The sequence below is a fragment of the Portunus trituberculatus genome, chromosome 43 (genome assembly GCF_017591435.1).
Source record: "Portunus trituberculatus isolate SZX2019 chromosome 43, ASM1759143v1, whole genome shotgun sequence".
Lineage (NCBI taxonomy): Eukaryota > Metazoa > Arthropoda > Malacostraca > Decapoda > Portunidae > Portunus > Portunus trituberculatus.
Window position 1 is genome coordinate 15079083 of NC_059297.1, and position 21594 is coordinate 15100676.

Consider the following 21594-nt stretch of genomic DNA (forward strand, 5'->3'; position numbering starts at 1 on the left):
AACTTTGGTAAGGAACTGCACTGGTTACCTTTTCTTGACCAATCAGTGACTATACATATCTCTCTCTCTCTCTCTCTCTCTCTCTCTCTCTCTCTCTCTCTCTCTCTCTCTCTCTCTCTCTCTATATATATATATATATATATATATATATATATATATATATATATATATATATATATATATATATATGAGAAATTTTCTATATATATAACGGTGGTTTCAGTATATAAAATTGAGTTTATATATAAAACATTTTCTTGTGGTTATTCGTAACATAAATCCAAGTATATACAACTAAGCTGCATTGTGAGTTGCGATATATATGATGACAACTAACGGAGGCAAGAGCGGCGAGTATTCGCGCGGTGCTTCATTGGGATGTGCCATGAAGTTAATATGGAAATGGAAGACATAAAGACTGATGAAAACCAAGAAAACTAGACAAACCTAAGCCTGACAACACAGGTCGCCATGAATCGGCTTAGGGAGGCGATGTAATGCCAGATAAGATCTTCGGTGAGCGGCTTCCTGGTGACGCAGGCCGGGAGCCACGACCGCTGCCACCGGGAGGGGAGGGGAGGGGAGAGAGGGAGAGAAGACACTCGCATCCAGTCACTATTGACTTTCCTCCGTTTTCCTTACAGAAAGTGACGCTTTCTCTCGTTTTCCATCGTGAGTTTTTTCCCTTTTTTCTTACCTCAGAATAACAGTTCGTATATTTGAATCCCGTTTTTGTGGCTGGGATCAAAAGAATGCTTTAAAGGAACCACTGTCTATGTGTAGTTCTCACAAACACAGATTATCTTTTTTTCGTCCTTGATAAAGTCGACCCAAATTTGCATTATTTTAATCCCGTCAGTCTTCCTGCCAGTCGCGGATCATTAGTCCACCCACTACCTCCCAGGACGAGGCTCATCGCTCACTCAGACACTCAGACTATTCCTAAAACATTCTAATGCTTTTTGTACAGTGAATTGAGGCTTTCACACATCCCTCCTCGCCTCACCATCGAGACTGAGGACTAAGTGTTCGGCATAACTTTCCCTACACGTATCAATTCAAGTAATGTTTTGGTCAAGACAAAGTGCGACATCCATGAAAAAAAAATTGTTAGATCCGCCAAAGAAAACAACACCATCTTATGTTAAATAAGGCAGTTTGATGAAGGGTAATAATGAGCGACAAGTCCCTGGTGATGCTGATGCTGGATATGAGAAAGATGTAGACCAACGGAACTGTGCCATCCTGCCCTCTCCTCCACCAACCCCACATTACGATGGCGCCACCTGCCACACTGCGTCCTGCGCGTCCCGAGATATGCCTCCACACCACACCGGCCATCACTAACTGGCACTTACTTACTCATATGGTGGAGGACTAGCTTATACAGTGAACATATCATTACTAATCCAGCGAATTTGTGAAATAAATATACGTGTGCACATACTTATGAATCAGAGAGCGAAGTAACACTACTGACTGACAGGCGTGACAGACACTAGCAAAGTGCTTTGATGGGACTTGGCAGCGAGTAAACAGAAAAATTAAAGGAAGTAGTGGCTGATACAACAGCAACAAGTTTTTGAAAACTTGTCTTGAAAGTATTTTTTCAGCATTTTCCACCCACGCGCTTTCCTGCTGATATCAATTAACGGGGGTTTCCCCAGGACTAATCAGCTAGGGCCAAGGCGCCCCGCTACGTGACCAGGTTCGGACTAACTCCATGAAATCAAGGGTCACAGTCTTTGCTATAGAACTTCATGAGAGGTTTGATTTTGAAGCCTTGAAAATGTGACGGGACCTCAGTGCCGTTATTCTGAGTCATGGTTTTCCGACGCGTGCGAGTGGCGATGGTGGGATCCACGCCACCTTATGATGTAAAATCGACACACAAACAAACACGGACACCAAAACTAGTCGGTGCGTAACAATAACATGTCATGTATTTACGTTCTGCAGTCCCTCAACAGCTCCATATGTGGTCAAGAGTTATTGTGCTGTCAACTGAGGAGTGTTACACAGCAAGACAACTTGATGCAATACCAACGCCAAATAATTGCTGAGGGGACCATCCCGCAAGGACAACTTCATGGTGCTTTTTGCTTTTGGACTTTGAGAGTTATTTTCTAAGAAAAACAAGTTATATACGCAACTATTTCCCAAAACCGGCACATAAACCTTTATAATGTGAATATGCGTACGCGCTCACACAAACAAACACACACACACACACACACACACACACACACACACACACACACACACACACACACACACACACACACACACACACAGAGGGGCGTGGGAACCCCGTCACCCTGTCCACCACACAATATGGCCATCAGTCCCACGCGTCGCCGTCGTCACGCCCCGCGCCGGGAGTCACGGGGACACCTGCTTAAAATTCAAGGTCTGCATATTGAAAAGTCACTCATGGAGGGCAATCTTGAGAGAGTGTGTCGAGGCCTCGCCACTCAACTCTCCTTCTTCCTCGAGCTACAATTACTGTCATAGAAAACTTATGCATGGTTCATTTTGAACTAAAGAGCAGGACTCATCTCATTGCTGGAAAGATACTAGAAGTCTCTAATGAAAATGGCGAAGTATAGGATCAGTAAACTTTCCCTCCATTAGAGAAAGACTAAATGGGACCCACAACCCACAGGAGGCGTTATTCCATCTTGACCGCGACAAGAGAGTGCCCGTCAGGCGTCGTCCATTACCTTGCATTGTAGGACACATCCACGGGGCGGCAGCTGGCAAGAGACTTTCTCCACGCCAGGGTTCACTCCGCTCACTCCAAACAGGAAAACATCGGACGTCAAGTGAATGATCTATGGTAACTATCTTGCTCCTCGTGAGACGCTGCAGCATGCATTGAACTCTGAATGAGGGCATCGAAGTCTGGTGCATGTGTTTGGTGAGGCGGCCCGGTAAGTGTGAGCAGCGGCACTGCTTGACGCACGGCATGGAAATTATACGCCGTCACACACACACACACACACACACACACACACACACACACACACACACACACACACACACACACACACACAGACAGAGAGAGAGAGAGAGAGAGAGAGAGAGAGAGAGAGAGAGAGAGAGAGAGAGAGAGAGAGAGAGAGAGAGAGAGAGAGAGAGAGAGAGAGAGAGAGAGAGAGAGAGAGAGAGAGAGAGAGAGAGAGAGAGAGAGAGAGAGAGAGAGAGAGAGAGAGAGATCCACGTTTTTACCATAATAATGAACGAATGAAAATCTTGGTGCAGCAAAAAAGATGATATGGTAGGACAGGATGCCTCTCTTCTTTTTCACTCTCCATTTAATCATCAGTCAATCCATACATTTCCTTCGCACACGCACAGAAGTAGAGAAAAGTTCCAGCAAAACGAGAAGCCTTTCCTTTTGAGCGAATGTGCCACAAGTGAATCTGGGTTTCGCACGGCTACGCGTAACAGTAAGGAGGCGATCACTGGTGGATGAGGGAAAGTAATGCTTCATGGAAGGTGAAAAGTGTTAGCTCTCCCAGGCAGCCACGTCCGCTTCCCGGGGCGTGCGAGAGCCTCGGAAGGCGTGTGGCGGGAGGCCGAGGAGGCTCCTCCCTGAATAGTGAAATCTGAGATAAGGAAACACATTCTTCACTTCGCTGCAGAAATTCCAGGACAGTGTGTGTGTGTGTGTGTGTGTGTGTGTGTGTGTGTGTGTGTGTGTGTGTGTGTGTGTGTGTGTGTGTGTGTGTGTGTGTGAACGGACTCACGTACTGATGGGTGAGATAGGCCACGATATGCAGAAAGCCAGCCACACACGGGCCAGGGCTTTGTCATGCGCACTCAATATTCAGCAAGTTCCGGAGAAAAAAGGTTATCTATAAGGTGTCACTCCTACAGGTGGGGTCTAGGGAATACTAAAATATCCCTTGTTGACTACAATACCACTGTTCTTGTCATCAAACAACTGGAGAAATTTGTCGGGCGGAAAATTCAAGCACTTAGTCAAATTCATATGGGTGATCGTTCCTTAGAGACTGAGAGAAAGATAGAGAAAAAAATATTTGCTTGATAATACCCGGTACGGAAGGGAGAAAAAAAAACCTGAACAGTAATTTTCTTGGACAAATGAAAGGACGAGCAGAGATTATCCACTACAAGTGATAAAGAAACTGCTTAAGCTTTCCGTAAGGTAATCAAATGAAGTCAGTGACCGCTACTACTCTCAAAGGAAACGAGAAACTGTAATGGTTATCTAAATAAAACAAAAAACCTGTTGTGAGATAAGCGGTCCATTTATGCAATCCATCACTGAAGTTAACAAGGTGAGTCAATGGATGAGCTGGATGGCGACTCGTTTGGCTGATTCTCCTGACTAATTGCAATACTGAGAGCAGCAGTCAGCAAGGTGGAGGAGAGAGACAGCACAGTGAAGGGCGGTGGATGTAGAGTGGGTGGTGGATGCAGGGATGGATGGTGGAAGATGCAGCAAACAAAACATTCTGAAACACTTCTTAGCAGTAACTCCACTACTTCCAGAAGACTCTAGTAAAAGCTAAACGAGTATTTAGTGGTGGTTTCACAGATCTAGTGACAGATTAATATGATTTCTACATTAATAAAGGAAGGATTAGTCTTTATAACTCGGCTAGCCAGCTTTGTAGCCTTTGAAAATAATCTTGGTTTGAGAGAATGAAGCATTTCTGAACACAGGCCAAAGTAGAGCACAATGATGGAAGTCGAAGAGTGCAAAGTGAACGGTGGAATGTGGAAGTGGAAGGTGGAGGGCGGGGAAAGAGACAGCAGCGCAATCATCTCCTTCCTACTTCAGTGACACTCGTTTGTTTTTCCTCATACTGCAGACGAGAGCAAATGCTTTGAAGAGGACAAGTTAAAGCTCATTATTCCTGATGGCTAGTTCCTGAACCGCAGCAACCTGCACTGCAATACTTCATTAATTCAGCTGCGGCATCCATGGACAGTTATCATTGAAAGTCGAGCAGGGGATTTTATGTCCTGCATTAATCAAGCGACGGAGACAAAGCTCAGATAATACAAAGACAATAAGAGATAGTAAGTACGAACGTATATTAAAAAGGAAACATAAATCAATAAATACGTCACAAATAACGATGATGAATGAATACATAATGAGTAACTGTTCTATCAAACTTCTCAAAGCATAAAATTTTATTGAAAAAATCAGTGAAGTATGAAAAAGGCACCAAACGGGAGCTGGTTCCCATACACCATCAAGCTTGCACATCACGTCCCCTCTGCTGACTGACTGACAGGCACCCCGTCCCCCACCCTCCGCCGTCCTGCACGCCGCAACACTGCAAACAATGTCATCTCACTCGCTCCCTCCACCACCGCAACCACTTGTAGTTTCCTCAAATCGGAGAAAGTCTGTCATTAAGCGCTACTTGCCGGCAAATCAACTACGGGACTTTCCTGGTCTTGGTCAAGTGTGCACATAATCATCATCTGTTACGGTCATATTCTATTTGATTCTTGCCAAACTGTGAAAAAAAGAAGTTAATAATAATGTACTGCAAACGTTAAATGCAAAAATATAATGTATAAAACGAGAACCGTCCACAATTAGCACGCCGCCACACTGTTTTAAATTGTCCAACACTAAGGGTACAGAAGACAACATGCAGTCACTGAGATCCTGACGCTCCTCGGGTCACTTTCACAAAGCTGCATCTTGCATATTTGCGTTGGTTGCTCCTCGTAGCAGTGGACGCAGGTGTCGGCATGTTGATGGGCTCCTGTGTGGAAAGAGGAGGCAAGTCCCTCAGTCATCGGTAGCACTCCAGACCACGAGGCTCTTTATAGCGTTACCTTGTATGCCGCAAGGTGACCTCAGGCAGTCCAGTGCGGGAGCACTAATTACAATTGCAAGGGCAGGTTTCAGAGTTCAACATTTGCTGCATCTGATGCACTGCAGCCGACAGTTCTCGCCGCAGCAGGAGCGAAAGTATTATTTGTTATTGACCAGTGCGGGAATCTGCCACCCAAAAGATATCAACCTTTTTGCTCGGCGTGACCCCGAGACCCATCCCTGCTGGGACTGGGCTTGGCTAGGCGTTGTGGGAGAAAGATCGTGTATGGAAAGCGTAAAGACACAAGGAACGCAGAAGTAACAGGAACCCCTCCTTGTCTCCATCTCCACTTCACCTCTTATAAACACAAGGATGACCTGCTCGTGACAAGGACAGACGTAAGAAAAAAAAACAACAATAATAATAATTTCCGCTAGGCAATACAAAATCACAAGTATGTACAAATTATATTCAACTAAAAGGGGACATGCGGAATTTTGTTTATCAGATTAATGTGATGGGGTGAGCACCGAGAGAAGAAAGGGACGGCGGGAGGCCGGGAGTGAGGTGAGGGGTGACGGAAAGCGACGGGAAGGAGGTATTATTTTTATAAGAGGAAATAATGAGTTATATATGAACAATGTAGTTAGTACTCTTGGGTCTGAGGGAGACGCACGCAGCCTGGGCAGTGACATCCTATGCTGGAATGTTGTGATGATCCTAAAACGATCGTCCCACTCAGGCACACGAGTTACTGCAACACTCACAAAGCAATACGGCGAAGCTTATAAATCGCATGAAGGTCACCCATGCCTACTCCACTAAGGGTCGGACAGGTTGCGTTAGGACAGGGCAAGATGGATTGAGTCGGGTTAAAACACATCAAATTTGACTAGATTAGGATGAATAACCTACCATAATGTAAAACAATTTAGTGTAACTTAATTATTTGTTTTATGTCCTAGCCTATAGAACTTGTAGGTAACTTGATTAGTATTGGAAGCTCTGTTAAGTTTCCATTCATTAGTGGCGCAGGCAGTTTTATTTATTGTGGTACCCGTGTTAGGGTTCATATCACCATCCAAGTGCATCTTTGGTGTAACCACCCACGGTGACATGCAGGTAACTTTAAACCACTCGACAAATGGCAAGGTTTCAAGACCATAATTGGTGGGATTCGAACCTACGCGTAGACATCTGCCCGATCCCACGCTCACCACCTCATCCACTACGCCACCGCCACCGCCTCTGCAGTCTAGCCTGTCATTACCCAGACTAATCCAAACTAAACTAAACTAAAACTAACCTAATCTAACCCCGGCTCAGCAGCTTCCCCTACCCACGCACCGCAGGGAACAGCGCGGGTCACTTGCCGATTTAATCACATCATCCGGCTTTCCTTTTCAACACATTTTACAACATCCACATACCACGAATACCTCAGCAGTTCCCTTGCCAAACCCTGCACTGCGCCTCCACCTCCGCCACACACACACACACACACACACACACACACACACACACACACACACACACACACACACACACACACACACACACACCAACTTGGGTGCCATGGGGGTACAGCCATGCATTAGTACAATACACACGGCCACACCTGTGCGATCCTATAGGCTTAAGCAAGGGTGTCGCCCCAGGCTTATGATAGAATACATGAGCTGACTCGACTATGAGAGAGAGAGAGAGAGAGAGAGAGAGAGAGAGAGAGAGAGAGAGAGAGAGAGAGAGAGAGAGAGAGAGAGAGAGAGAGAGAGAGAGAGAGAGAGAGAGAGAGAGAGAGAGAGAGAGAGAGAGAGAGAGAGAGAGAGAGAGAAGAGAGAGGAGAGATGGGCAAAGTGAGTGTTACTGGTTCGTGTTCCCCTTAACACCTCGAGTGATAAGGAATATCTTTTCTCTACCACCGAAACCATTCCGTGCAATAAGAAAAGAAAAAAAAACTCAATTAACATGGTTCTTTTACTACTTTTCACACGCGCACACACACACACACACACACACACACACACACACACACACACACACACACACACACACGAGGTAATCTTTAGAAGTCAGGAATGGATCACTCAGCGCGGGACTACAGACAGCCAGCCGCCGACCTTCTCTTCAGTCTATGAAGCCCGCGGCTTTTGGCTCTCCTATGACTGATGCTTCAGCTCCGACAACCTCTTCCAGCCTCCTCTACTTTCCCTGCCATCTGTCCGCCCTCCCTGAACACAGACAACACCTCCATGCACGCACAACGCACACTCCACATCAGCATGCCCACGGTTCAGCCACCCTTCACCCTGCCTGTCGTGCCGTGCCCTCCTCGCCTTCCACTCAGCGGCACGTGAAATGCATTAGGCTCAGTTGGGATTCTGTTCAGTGGCCTTTGTTCTTCCCAAGGCAGCGGGCATAGTAGAGGAATCTGCTCCTTCAAATTCCTTCACGTCGTGCTCAGCGGGATACATTAGAACCAGGAGCTGCTGGGTCGCGCGGCCTCCATTTCGCTATCTTATTTACATCGAATAGTTGTGCTCATGGACTACTGGATTTAACCAAACACTCAGGCTGTGATAGAAAATAAATGTAGTAGAGTGTACAAATTAAGGAGTTTCAGGATAATTCTAAAGTTACACTTCACCTTTTATCAATCTACAGAACACATTCCACCTCTGTCCTCTTTATACCTTACAGTCCCTTCCACGCGATTTTCCCGTAGTACTCACTCAGCCCTACATGTCTTCAGGTGCCATTAGGGGCGAGGGGCAGAGGGGGTGCATGGCGTTCGATAAAGGGAGAGGCCAGGAAGCTGCTGCCCAATGAAAAGGGGGTCAGGAGGGCCGAGGGAGAGCGGCAGGAACTTCACTCTCATCGCCCCACCAACCCAATCCTGCCCCTGGCACTCCGCTACTCTCCCTGACCCTCTCCGCCACTATTCCTCGACACTCTCTTGTAGACGAGCCTACTTTTGTGAGGCTTCTATGAGCACCTATACCTGAAAGTCAACGTGAGGGTAACCATAAAAGCACAATGTAATGTTGTACTGGGAGACAATCATCACTTACAAGCCGAACTTTATACTGACATAAAAAAAAAAAATTAAATAAATAAATAAACCCCAGAATCCAGATTATCGTACTTTTGCTGAACGTAATTTCCATTGCACAGTTCTCTGGATATGTGACAGAAGAATGACAGTGTTTGTGACTTTAACTTCAAACACTAATGAGAGTAACACAGTTCGGCCCACTCTGTGGTGTGGGTTGTTGTGGGTTTGGGGTAAGCACCTCACCGATCTAGTTCATAGCAGGAGCGTGGGCAGCGCGGTGAGAGCTGCGTCACCTACCTACTTCTGTAACCCCCTCCCCACCGAGTGGGCACCACACATGCCATCGGAGAAAGTCCTCCCTGTGGAGATGAGGGATCCTCCATCACGCCAAGCATTCCTTCATTTAGAGACATTCAGGTATCTCGTACTGGCTGGCAATGTTTGGGATGCGGGACCGTACTGGAGAGCGGCACATGGCTCACCACTCAAGCCGCACCAGGCACCGCCCCTGACCGACAAACATTGCGGCGCCACAACCTTCACAACAACATGGGGACCAACTCTTCCATTTTGCTGATTCATTTATTGATTAATCTTCCTATCTCTTTACTCTTATCAATTCATTGAACCTGCTTATCTATTTCTTAATTTGCCTGAACCCCTTTGAATACGAGGCCACGTAGCGTCAAGGAAGCATCCCGTGCTGACGGAGATGCTGACACTGGCAGGCACACATTTGTTCACACTGGTGTCACGGCACCTGCTATCTTCCTGAAAACACGAAACTACAGAGGGAAAACCACTGGCAATTCAAATGAATTATTGAAAATCAATCAAAGGAATGCGAAGCGTGGTTGTCAAGCACGAAACCTGAACCAGAATTCGTCAAAATAAGTAGAAAATGCAACAGGAGAAAGTATAATTGAGTAACAGATCGACTTCTTCACTGTGTGTGTGTGTGTGTGTGTGTGTGTGTGTGTGTGTGTGTGTGTGTGTGTGTGTGTGTGTGTGTGTGTGTGTGTGTGTGTGTGCGCACCATGCACATGCGTGCGTGCGCGCGTAGTAGAACACGAAAATTATTCGATGGTCTGGTGCATGGAAATTAAAAGTCGCGTCAGGAGAAGGGAGAAATGACAAAACGTTCTATTCATGGTGTGCCTCTAGAATTAACTTGTACTTTTCATCACCGTCACTTGGGAATGGGCCAGGAATGTGGGTGTTGAGGGGGGAGGAAGCACGGGAGGACGTATAACAAAGGCCTATCCGTGTGTCCATCAAGGGCTGTGGGCACATGACAGTCACTTCCTGCTGTCAGTACATGTTATCGGTCTGGTCTGACCGGTTCTGCCGTAGACACGCAATACCAATCCCGCCATCTATCGCAGTGTTCTGATATCGATTATGGAGGAAAATACAGGACTGAACAACTCTATCAATCCCTCCCGTTAATTTTCGATATTATAAATGGGAGTTTGCGGAGAAGTAAAGCCGATATGCCGATGAGCTCCTTGACATGCTAGCGGCGAGATGCACTAGAGGTAAGTTATAGAGTTCGCTTAAAACTAATAGGAGGTGGACCAAACTCTGTTAAGGAAGCGTATATTTTTCTGCGAGGCACTGGCAGAGCAATAAAACAACATGAGAAACACAATAAAAAACAGAGGAGGAGGAGGAGGAGGAGGAGGAGGAGGAGGAGGAGGAGGAGGAGGAGGAGGAGGAGGAGGAGGAGGAGGAGGAGGAGGAGAAGAAGAAGAAGAAGAAGAAGAAGAAGAAGAAGAAGAAGAAGAAGAAGAAGAAGAAGAAGAAGAAGAAGAAGAAGAAGAAGAAGAAGAAGAAGAAGAAGAAGAAGTACATGGAGAAAGAAAAGGAAAAGGAAAAGGTAAAGAAGAAGAAAAAGAAGAGGAGGAAGAGGACAATAGGAATAAAAACAATTAAGCTCAGTAAATGGAATCTCATCAAACTTGCTTCTCACCAAATTCAATTCACTTCCTTAATTAAGCAACTGAACACGGCACAAGCAGCCCTCACCGATACGTAGTGAATGCCTCAGCCTGGTAGCTAGCTCATCTCTGCCGCCACTGAGCTTACTGTTAACCTTGCATGATTCCTCTCTTGGCAACGTGTTATCAGTTACTTCCACTCTTGACTCTAATGGTGTTCTCGTGTTAATTCCCTGAAGGTAAAAAACAAACCAAAAAAAAACGTAATAGTAATGGTAATAGATTAGTAAAAGGTGAGGTTGAATTGTAGTACTGTCGTAATAAAAACTATGTATGACTTTTGTTCCTGATCCTGCGCTAAGCTGCTTGTGTTCTCGTTCTGAACCTATCCTCATTATGTTGCAATTGAATGACCTTCACTACACCTCAAGGCTTTGCTTCCCTTCAATGACTGACTGCCACAACACTAGTCGCCCTCAGCACAGCATTCATTAATTGCTTGCCACTACTCGTAAGTCAAGTAAGTAAAAGTGGTCGGCAGCTCCAGTCCTAGGTATGACTCCTGGATAGAAGCATTAGCCTCTCCCCACCTCCCCCCCCTCCATCCGTCCCTTCTGCGCACATTCCTCCTCCACCAACATTCCTCGCAAGAAAGTGACCCCCAACGGCTGTTTAGTGACTAGCCACACTGTATAGAATTTCCCTCCTTTTCTCCCTCTTTTCTTTCCTCTCTTTCTTCCTCTATGCTCGTCTTCACTTAGGTTCTTGCGAAGCTCTCGTTCCTTCCCATCTTCCCACGTCTTTTCTTCTCCGTCCTTCATTAATTTCTTACTCAAACTGTGGCTATATTTCGTTTACTCTATAAGCAACACAAAAGTGGTGTAAATGTCAACATAATTATTGCCATCATCATTACTTTACTACAAGCGACCCTAACTTATCCAATTACCGCAAAGGCATTATGGGGAGGGTTCGTTCACTTTGTGTGTGTGTGTGTGTGTGTGTGTGTGTGTGTGTGTGTGTGTGTGTGTGTGTGTGTGTGTGTGTGTGTGTGTGTGTGTGTGTGTGTGTGTGTGTGTGTGTGTGTTTGCTTCAAGAGACAAGGAATTATCTACAACACATCCTGAGAGTTACACAAAGCAAGGTATATAAAAAATACTTTACTAAACCCATCCGCCGCACCGCCTGGGGTGCTGCAACGTGTGCCTGGCGACTCAGAGCTTCACACTGGCGACCTTTACGTTTCAGCACAAAAGATGAGCGCAATGTGGCAATGCCTTAATGAACCAGGAAAAAAAAGAGAAAAAATAATGAGAAAAACGGACGACGTGTCAAGCCTCTAAGTATTCCAGCATGCCGGCCTCCCCTCCCTCCAACCGAGGTCTTCAAGGTCACACTCATCCTTCGTAATCATAACATTTCGAGGAAACATGACCCAGTGGCGCACTAAATGACTGACTCGACTTACTCCACAAGAGGAAATACCAGTAAAAACAAAGGATAGAATCCCTCCTCACCCCCGCCCCTCTCCCTTCCCCACCAATACACTTCCGTAACAATGCGCTCTTTACGCGGAACACTTACGTAGATCATCTGAATGGCGTTTTCGACACTAAATTCACTGAGAAAAAAAAAAAACTTATCTCCGTTAGGAATTTGCCTGTATCGTGGCAGCCAAGCAGCCATTTCAGTCCCAACACTCCAGGTTTTACATCTCTGGCTTCTTAATAAAACCTAACCAAAACTGCGTCATGGCAGCCATAACTTCAACCGTCCCAGGAGCACCGTGGGAACACACCACGCCACCGCCGCTGTCGCCGTCACCGCTGCCATGGCCACACGAGCCTTGCGCAACGCTCAAAACTCTCTATTCTTGTGTCATTACAAGCAATTTGATGGATGAACGTTCAGGAGGAACCATACAATATCTAGAATTTAACCAAATTATGCACCAGTTTACGATCTCCTTGCTTTCACTCAAGTGCAAAAAGCGCATGACCACCACGAGGCAATCTTGAGAGAAGCGTAGGTAGTCGCGGCCAACCCCCTTCCTGCCCGCCCCGACTTAGCATCCTGCCACTCGTCACGCCTCTGCACCCCTCTCCCCATTATTCATCTCTCTCTCTCTCTCTCTCTCTCTCTCTCTCTCTCTCTCTCTCTCTCTCTCTCTCTCTCTCTCAAGTGATACGTAAAGCAACACATTCCAGTCCTCACGCCGCGCCGCCGCAGGACTCTCTCTGCCCACACACATTCTGTCCTCAACTACAATGAATGCCTGAGGTTGAAAGCACACAATGTGACAGGAAGGCGTCCCTTTCCTGCCTCCGGGAAGTGCATGGGCGTTCCACACGAAAATGTGGGCCACTTGGCCACACGCCCTATTGTCCCACGCCCAGGCGCGGGCGTCACCCCCATCCCTTGGAGGTGAACAGGTGCACGGGACACTTCTCCGATGCGTTGTGGTCCTTACTTTCCATTCAAACACGAAAAAATTACACCCAGTACTTTTTGTGTAAATGAACACCACACAGCAACACAGCAGGGCACTTCTCAAGGCGACACACCATCATATTCCCCATAAAGAATAAATCAATCAATAAGTCACCATAAGTTCTCCGTAAAGAGTTTCTCTTATTTCAAATCCACAAACATTGCAGATCACAGCACAGCAACACTTCTCACGGCAGCTCGCCAGGACATCCTCCACCTCCATTATACGAGCACCACATCACCACACTGACAAATATTCAAAACTTCCTTCATAACAAGAAACAAATATCCTTAAATTACTTCTTTCACTTATTTCAGTAGTTACATATTGTAATAGAGCGGAATCCAGCAGCCTAGTGAGGACCTACAGATGCTTTGCTGTTTGGAATCGCAATATCTACCTTTCCAGCTTCAGGAACCTTCCAAATGCTTGTCCGCTCACGCCCTAAGAGTCTCCTGTGTACACGTGGCGACGCCTGTGTGTTACATCAAGTTTTCTGAATTTTTTAACATGACGCAAAAGATAAGGAGCGCATAAAACTGGTAATGTCAGCGATGTGCGTGTAAGCATTAGAAAATATTGTGCTTTAAAACTTAACCACCAGAACTGCCTGCTGTAAACGTTTCACGGGGAGTGGTGCCTTCCCAACAGTTACACTTTTATGCCTCTTTTCTACAGTCGTGAGGGTTTGGCTGGAAGGCGTAAGTTAGTCGTGCTTGATGCAGAGCCTCCTTATACGACTTGTAATGGTATTCTTATGCAAATAATTATACAACCACAGAAAAAAATCTATCGCCATACAGTTTCCCATACATATTTGGAGTTACATGTATTTTCAAAGCTTCCTCACCAATGTATCTTTTTAAACAGCTACATATTTATCCAGGTAGAGACTTTGAGGCTGCAGTGCTACGCCAAGCTACCCTTCATCCTTAATACGTTCAGTTCCTCCCTCACACCAACCCTGCTGGCGCTACATACATCCTTAAAGCCTTCCACACACACACACACACACACACACACACACACACACACACACACACACACACACACACACACACACACACACACACACACAGACCGTGACATTAAACAAGTTCACGAGAGACACAAAGCCAACCCGAATCCCCCTTAACTCTCCACCGCCCACGACACGCCCAGCCACTAAACCCCACGCCTGGACGCTCTTGTTCCCACCGGCACCCTTCCTTCCTTTCCTTCCCCTTTTCCTCCTCCATCTCCGACGCAGCACCCTCGAAACCCACCCTTCCACCAACGCCCCGCAAGAAACATGACTTCACGCGAAATGAGTAAATATTCACCACAAGACTGACTATTATGAGGTCACCGCCAAGGGAAAGACAATGACACGGGTGGCGGCATCCCTCAAGGTCCTGCTCCGCTGATAACCTGCTGTAAAAACTGGGAGGGAGAGATGAGGAGTAATGGGATGGGGAGTAAGGAGTGGTGCAGCGTTAGATGTTTCTGTTAATTAAAAGGGGTAAAGAAGAGAGAGAGAGAGAGAGAGAGAGAGAGAGAGAGAGAGAGAGAGAGAGAGAGAGAGAGAGAGAGAGAGAGAGAGAGAGAGAGAGAGAGAAATCGATTATAAAAAATACGAACACTAAATTAAATTGTTCCACTTACAAATATCCAGCGCCCTCCCTCCCACCACCCCTGAAAAAAAAATGAAAGAAAAAAAACTATGTGACAAGAAGAATGAATGGAGGAAATAAGAAAGAAAGAAATGAATAAAAGAAAGGAAAAAAAAAAAAAACGTAGGTGAGTACTCTAGTAGTGGTGCCTAGACAATGAATAAATGAGTAAGTGAATGACTGAATGAGGAATAAATAGATGGATTAATAAAGGGAAAAAATAATAAATGAAAAGGCTGTATTTCAAGATGTGTGTGTGTGTGTGTGTGTGTGTGTGTGTGTGTGTGTGTGTGTGTGTGTGTGTGTGTGTGTGTGTGTGTGTGTGTGTGTGTGTGTGTGTGTGTGTGTGTGTGTGTGTGTGTGTAGAGTTAAGGTTAGGTCCAGAAGGGTGTGATTGAGAGGTGATGCTGGTGAGTGAAGAAGCACCACGAGGAAACAAGGTCTAGATCTGTTTCCTGTTCAGTGAGCCCCCCGCCCCCCCGCCATATATTTTTTTTTATACCTTCCCCAGCCCCACGCTCCCTCCGCCCCCTTCCGTTGCTTCTCCTCATCACGTCCCTATTCTTCATGTGTCCATCCATCGTTTCACTCATCTTTTTCTCTCTTATTCCCTTAAGCTTCTTCTTCACGCTAGTCTGAGAGTCTGCTCGTAAATACGTCTCTGCATTTTCCATTTACCTTCCATTTTCTTCTCCTCTGCCTCTCCCACCTCCATCACACACATGCGCCTCTTATAGACTCACGATCTCACTCCACCTAGTCAGTTCCTCACCATGAATTCCACTCTTCTCTTCCACCCACTCATCTCTTCCCTGTGTCTTCTTCCACCGCCCTCCTTCACTTTTACCTCTCTTCCACTCCCTTTTCCGCTGTTTCCCCGCCCCGCCCCTGACACACACCTCTCTCACGGCCACAAATGACGCCCACCACCACCACCACCACCACCACTGTTATGGGGTAGGTGGCCTTGCTTTTTCATCCAAGTTTCCCAGATGGGACACCTTCCTTCTTTTCAAAATTTCGGTGTAGCTCTAGGGAAGGACAAGTATTGGTGTGTGTGTGTGTGTGTGTGTGTGTGTGTGTGTGTGTGTGTGTGTGTGTGTGTGTGTGTGTGTGTGTGTGTGTGTGTGTGTGTGTGTGTGTGTGTGTGTGTGTGTGTGTGTGTGTGTGTTTCAGAACTCTTGCCTCGACAACAAATCATTTAAACATTTACAATAATTCACAAATATTAACAGAAAATAAAAATCAAGGAAAATAAAAAGAAAAACACTATTAACGACTAAGGGATGTTCAGAAAAGAAAATGGAAGAAAATATTACGAATCTGCGGTAAAATTAAAAGAGAGAGAGAGAGAGAGAGAGAGAGAGAGAGAGAGAGAGAGAGAGAGAGAGAGAGAGAGAGAGAGAGAGAGAGAGAGAGAGAGAGAGAGAGTCAGTAAAAAGGGGTCAGATGAGAAGAAACGGAGGAATGACCGTGGGAGAAAGGGGGGAAGAGAGGAAAGGAGGAGCTGAGTAGGGAAGGAGCGAAGGAGGAGTGGGTGGAGAAGGACAGGATAAATGGAGGGTGAGGAGGTGTAATGGTCGTGCGATGCGGTAAGGGAAGGACGGAGGATGGGAAGGTGGCAAGGTATATACGTAGTAGTAGTAGTAGTAGTAGTAGTAGTAGTAGTAGTAGTAGTAGTAGTAGTAGTAGTAGTAGTAGTAGTAGTAGTAGTAGTAGTAGTAGTAGTAGTAGTAGTAGTGGTTGTGGTTGTGGTTGTGGTTGTGGTTTTGGTTTTGGTGGTGGTGGTGGTGGTGGTAGTTATTAGGTCAGTATGTAGTGGAAGAAATTGGTTATAACAACACCCACATCCACTGATCCGTCCCCCCTCCCCCATCCCCACAATATTTTCTTTCCCTACTTAAAAATGAGTAAAAACAGCAACATTAATCATCATGGGATAGGTCGAGAAAGCTTCACCTAACGGGCGGCCGAGACTGGCAATATCTAAGCAGATTTTGCGATGTATTAAAATTTTTTGTTGGCTTCATGGAGTTTCGTGTCCGAGATGAGGAAGGGTGAGGAAGTTGTATTCAAACCAGTACTCTGTCTGTCTGTCTGTCTGTCTCTCTGTCTCTCTCTCTCTCTCTGTGTGTGTGTGTGTGTGTGTGTGTGAAAAAGAAATCAGCGCTGCGTCACTAATACTTCAAAAAACCAGTCAGTAAGTCAAACAATTCATCAACGCGGAGGAGCATAGGAGGCCTTTTAATATGTATGCAAATTCACCTTCCCGACGCGTGACGGAAAAAGGAGAAAGTTAACACATTATACTCTAACCTATTTCTACGACGCAAACAAATTACACTAAAACATAAAACTGCTTTGAATAACGTCTTCCGCTTTCTTACAAAACGAAAAAAAAAAAAAAAACAGGTAATTAAGTTAAAAAAAAAAAAACGAAATGTCAACACGAGGTCTGGAGGCTGCAAGTGTTTCCCCCTCTCCTCCCTGCCACCTCTCCGTCAGCTGGCATCAATGAAGGCCCAACACCTTGAAACTACAGCTTTTTTTCCGCACTCACTCACACATTCTTGCTAAATATCACTGGTCCTCTTGTCATAATAACACGGTGACTGTTTTTCCCCGCAAGTCTTGTATTCCTGCAGCTGAGCCACGGCGAGGCGTGAACAAGAGAAGGAAAGATCTCTCCATTCTGTCAGCAGCATCCACGGCAAGCTCAGTCACAACCGCCCTCGGCTACGACACAACATTCCAAAAATAACAATCTGCTCTTTAATCTTGCCTGACGAAGGAATAAAATCACTGAGCCGACGTTTATTGCACGAGAGAAAGTGAGAAAGGCTGAACCCAAAAAAAGATTCGACGGGCAATAAATGTTGTGGGCAAGAAAGCGTCAAGACCGAATTACATTCCGTGGTCGCAGTCACTCCATCAGAGCCACGCACCAGACGCCCCATCGCCCTCAGGACCCGCACAGGCAGGGAGACGGCTGCCCGGCCTCGCCCCACTCCCGCCCCACGTCCTGGCAGATAGGTTTAACTCACCGCAGCGACTGCCAGTGTAATTACCTCGCGGGGAATCAGATAATGCTTTGACCAGTTTACAGAAACATGAGAGGCCTGGCGAACCACCATTGTAATACAGCCAAGCACCTCCGGCCCTTCACTCTGCCCAGACGCTCAGATTTATAGGCTGGCCGCAGACGGTAATTATGGGCGTGTAGCATCGTCAGGCAGGTGTCCCACGCTGGGCTGGCGGCGGTAACGCGGGAAATGAAAAATTGCTGCATCCAAGGGACGCCATTACAAGCACCATGGGGCGCCGCTATTCCCGCGTGAGGTGGTGACGTTACCCGCGGCGTGCTGGCATTACGCGTAGCGTCATCTTGATTAATTACTCTCTCTCTCTCTCTCTCTCTCTCTCTCTCTGATGAATATTTCACAATAAGAAGATGCTATCAATAATGAAACACGAATAGGTGTAAACACACACACACACACACACACACACACACACACACACACACACACACACACACACAAGGACAAGAGTTACAACCATGACTAGAACCGCTGGTGGTCACGAGCGTCACGCGTGGTGTGTGTCGCCGTGCCAGGCTGTCACAACCCCTCCCAGGGAATCACGCGGGAGTGGCGGCCCTCCATCCCTCAGCTTCAGACCAGGAATCAGTCACACAGCAACACCGGGACAGATGGAATGGTGACTACCCATCCAAGACTAAGAAGATAGAGCTTGTGATTCATCTTTGGGTTACTATGGCTTTTCTCTAACAACAGTGAAGTTAAAACCCTCACAACACACACATAAACACATCACAAGGTCGCGCCACTCGTGCATCTTAACTCAACACACTTAATAAATCACACATTGCACATTTCTCACCTCATCAAACTCACAAAACAAATAATAGACACCAATAGTGAAGACGACACGCACATAAATCTTCAGCACCCTCACAAAACACACATTAACACAGCACATAACACCCGTCATAAAAATTCCCTTGCTATGTTACCAAACCAATACGAGGGAACCAGCCGGCCACACTCCCCTTTCCCTCGCCCTACCAATGTATACACTACACCTGACCTCATTTCAAACACGTGAAAAATTGAAATACGGATTGTGAATTTACGTACACTTCCAAACTCCCACTTTTTTTCTACCTTCCACTGCAGAACTTGGCTTTCTCGAATAGAACATATCATAACCACGCTAGTCAGTCCTCCACATACACTTTCCACCCTCCTCCCTATAACACACACACACACACACACACACACACACACACACACACACACACACACACTTCGATACGCCTCAGGGCCACTACACATCACGCTACACTGAATGGAAACCTCTATCACACAGCCAGTCAGCCTTGTGTAATTCACCTCGGTTGCCTACTGGTCACTCAGCCAGTCTTCCCCATTACGGAGCGAGCTCAAAGCTCATAGACCGATCTTCGGGTAGACTGAGATCACAACACACTCCACGCACCGGGAAAGCGAGGCCACAAGCCCTCGAGTTACATCCCGTACCTATTTACTGCTAGGTGAACAGGGGCCACACATTAAGAGGCTTGCCCATTTGCCTCGCCGCTTACCGAGACTCGAACCCGGGCCTCTCGATTGTGAGTCGAGCGTGCTAACCACTACACTACGAATGTGTGTGTGTGTGTGTGTGTGTGTGTGTGTGTGTGTGTGTGTGTGTGTGTGTGTGTGTGTGTGTGTGTGTGTGTGTGTGTGTGTGTGTAAAAGATCACTACTTAATACAAGACACATTAATAAAGTTGAAGAAGGTTTAATATCAACATAAACCTCCTTTCTTTTTTCTCTCTCTCCCTCTTTTCCTCACACAATCTGCAAAGGAACCGTCACACCTACGACAAGATTCTTACAAAGCACATCAGTTAACTACACCACAAAGTACTTCAGGGAATGCCTTCTTTAATATTCTGGACAAAAACTTACACACATATCAAGTTCACCCATTAAAAAAAAAAAAGAGATATAAAAATAAATACCATCTACTTGTAATGTCTCCCTCGGGTTCCAAGCGTGGGTAGGCTTACGTACACACAGACACACAAGCCATGATTTACGAGCATCCCGGGTGTTCATCCCTAACGTGGCCAAGTCCCAGAGCCAACCACACACAGCCTGGAGTCACTACTTTAAGCCAGTCCATCAGTGTGTGTGTGTGTGTGTGTGTGTGTGTGTGTGTGTGTGTGTGTGTGTGTGTGTGTGTGTGTGACGAATTAATGGATCTCGGAAAATGTATTCAGAGATAACTGAGTGAACTGAGAGATAAACGGTTGGAATGACTAACTATCTAGATGGATGGCTGGCTGGCTGAGTGTATGGATGAAGGAGGGCCACTTGAATGGAAGAAAGGTTGGGCCTGCTGACTGCTTGGGTGAGTGGATGGATGGACGGATAGACAGACGAATAGCTGACAGACTAGCTGAATGAGTCTATTTGGATGGATAAATAGATAGGCTTACTGGTTGACTGGTTGGCTGGCTGTCAGAGTGGATGGATTGAAAAGTAGATGGCATGCTATTGTGAGTTTTGCGATACTTTTACCCAGAGGTTTTTTAAGGCGGAACGATGGTGTTGGAAAGCTCCTCCTGGGAACACTGACGAGAGCCTCTTCTCTCTATAGGTGCGGTAACTTGCTTTATTGTGTAGGTGCAGAAAGCGGTACATTTTTATAACAGTGAATACCATTGTGAGTGCATCTAACAACCATTACTTCCACCACCAACACAACCACCACCCTTTAGCGTTCGTCGTGAGTGTGAAAAGAGACGCAACGTATTACGTATATTTTTTTGTAACAGCTGTAGTGAAGTTGCATTTATATCACGCAATGAAAATAAAACAGAAATAAAAAATAGTGAGATATCTTTTTTTATGAGTTCGCATTTCCATCCCTCTTCGAAATATGAGAAAATGAAGTCAGAAGGTTTAGTTTTCAAATCTAATAAAGGTGAGGAGCAGGAGAGTGAGGCAACAAGGATGTGAAGCGATTTTTCCTCTTTTTTTTCTTTCTCTCAATCATTATATTTGCCTTACTTTTTTTTCTTATTTTTTCTTTCTGTTTTTATTTTCTAGTGCAGTATGTGGACAGCCTTGCCGCCCTGACGGAGCGTGGCGGCGGCAGGCTGGCTGGCTGACTGGCTCACTGGCTGTTACCCTGTTCACCAACCCGTGTGTGTGTGTGTGTGTGTGTGTGTGTGTGTGTGTGTGTGTGTGTGTGTGTGTGTGTGTGTGTGTGTGTGTGTGTGTGTGTGTGTGTGTGTGTGTGTGTGTGTGTGTGTGTGTGTGTGTGTGTGTGTGTGTGTGTGTGTGTGTGTGTGTCCTGATAACGACGATAAAAGTAAAAACTAATAACAATAATAATAATAATAATAATATACAAGTAGACAAAAATACAGATAGCAGACAGGCCAATAGATAAGCAAATAAATAAACAGCATGAAAACACACCCACCCACCCACACACACACACACACACAAAAGGCAGACAGTTACATAATATATTCAACGATTGGGCAACAGTAACCAAAAACCAGTGATCAGCACCAACGCTCACCAAACACCGCACCTTCAGCACC

The 21594-nt window shown here is 46.0% G+C and overlaps 1 protein-coding gene across 2 annotated transcripts in view; it reads right to left on the reverse strand.

The window, feature by feature from the left end:
- Window positions 1–21594, reverse strand: part of LOC123518191 (proteoglycan 4-like) — a 316782-nt gene that overhangs the window by 128613 nt on the left and 166575 nt on the right. The gene's annotated exons all lie outside the window — the stretch shown is intronic.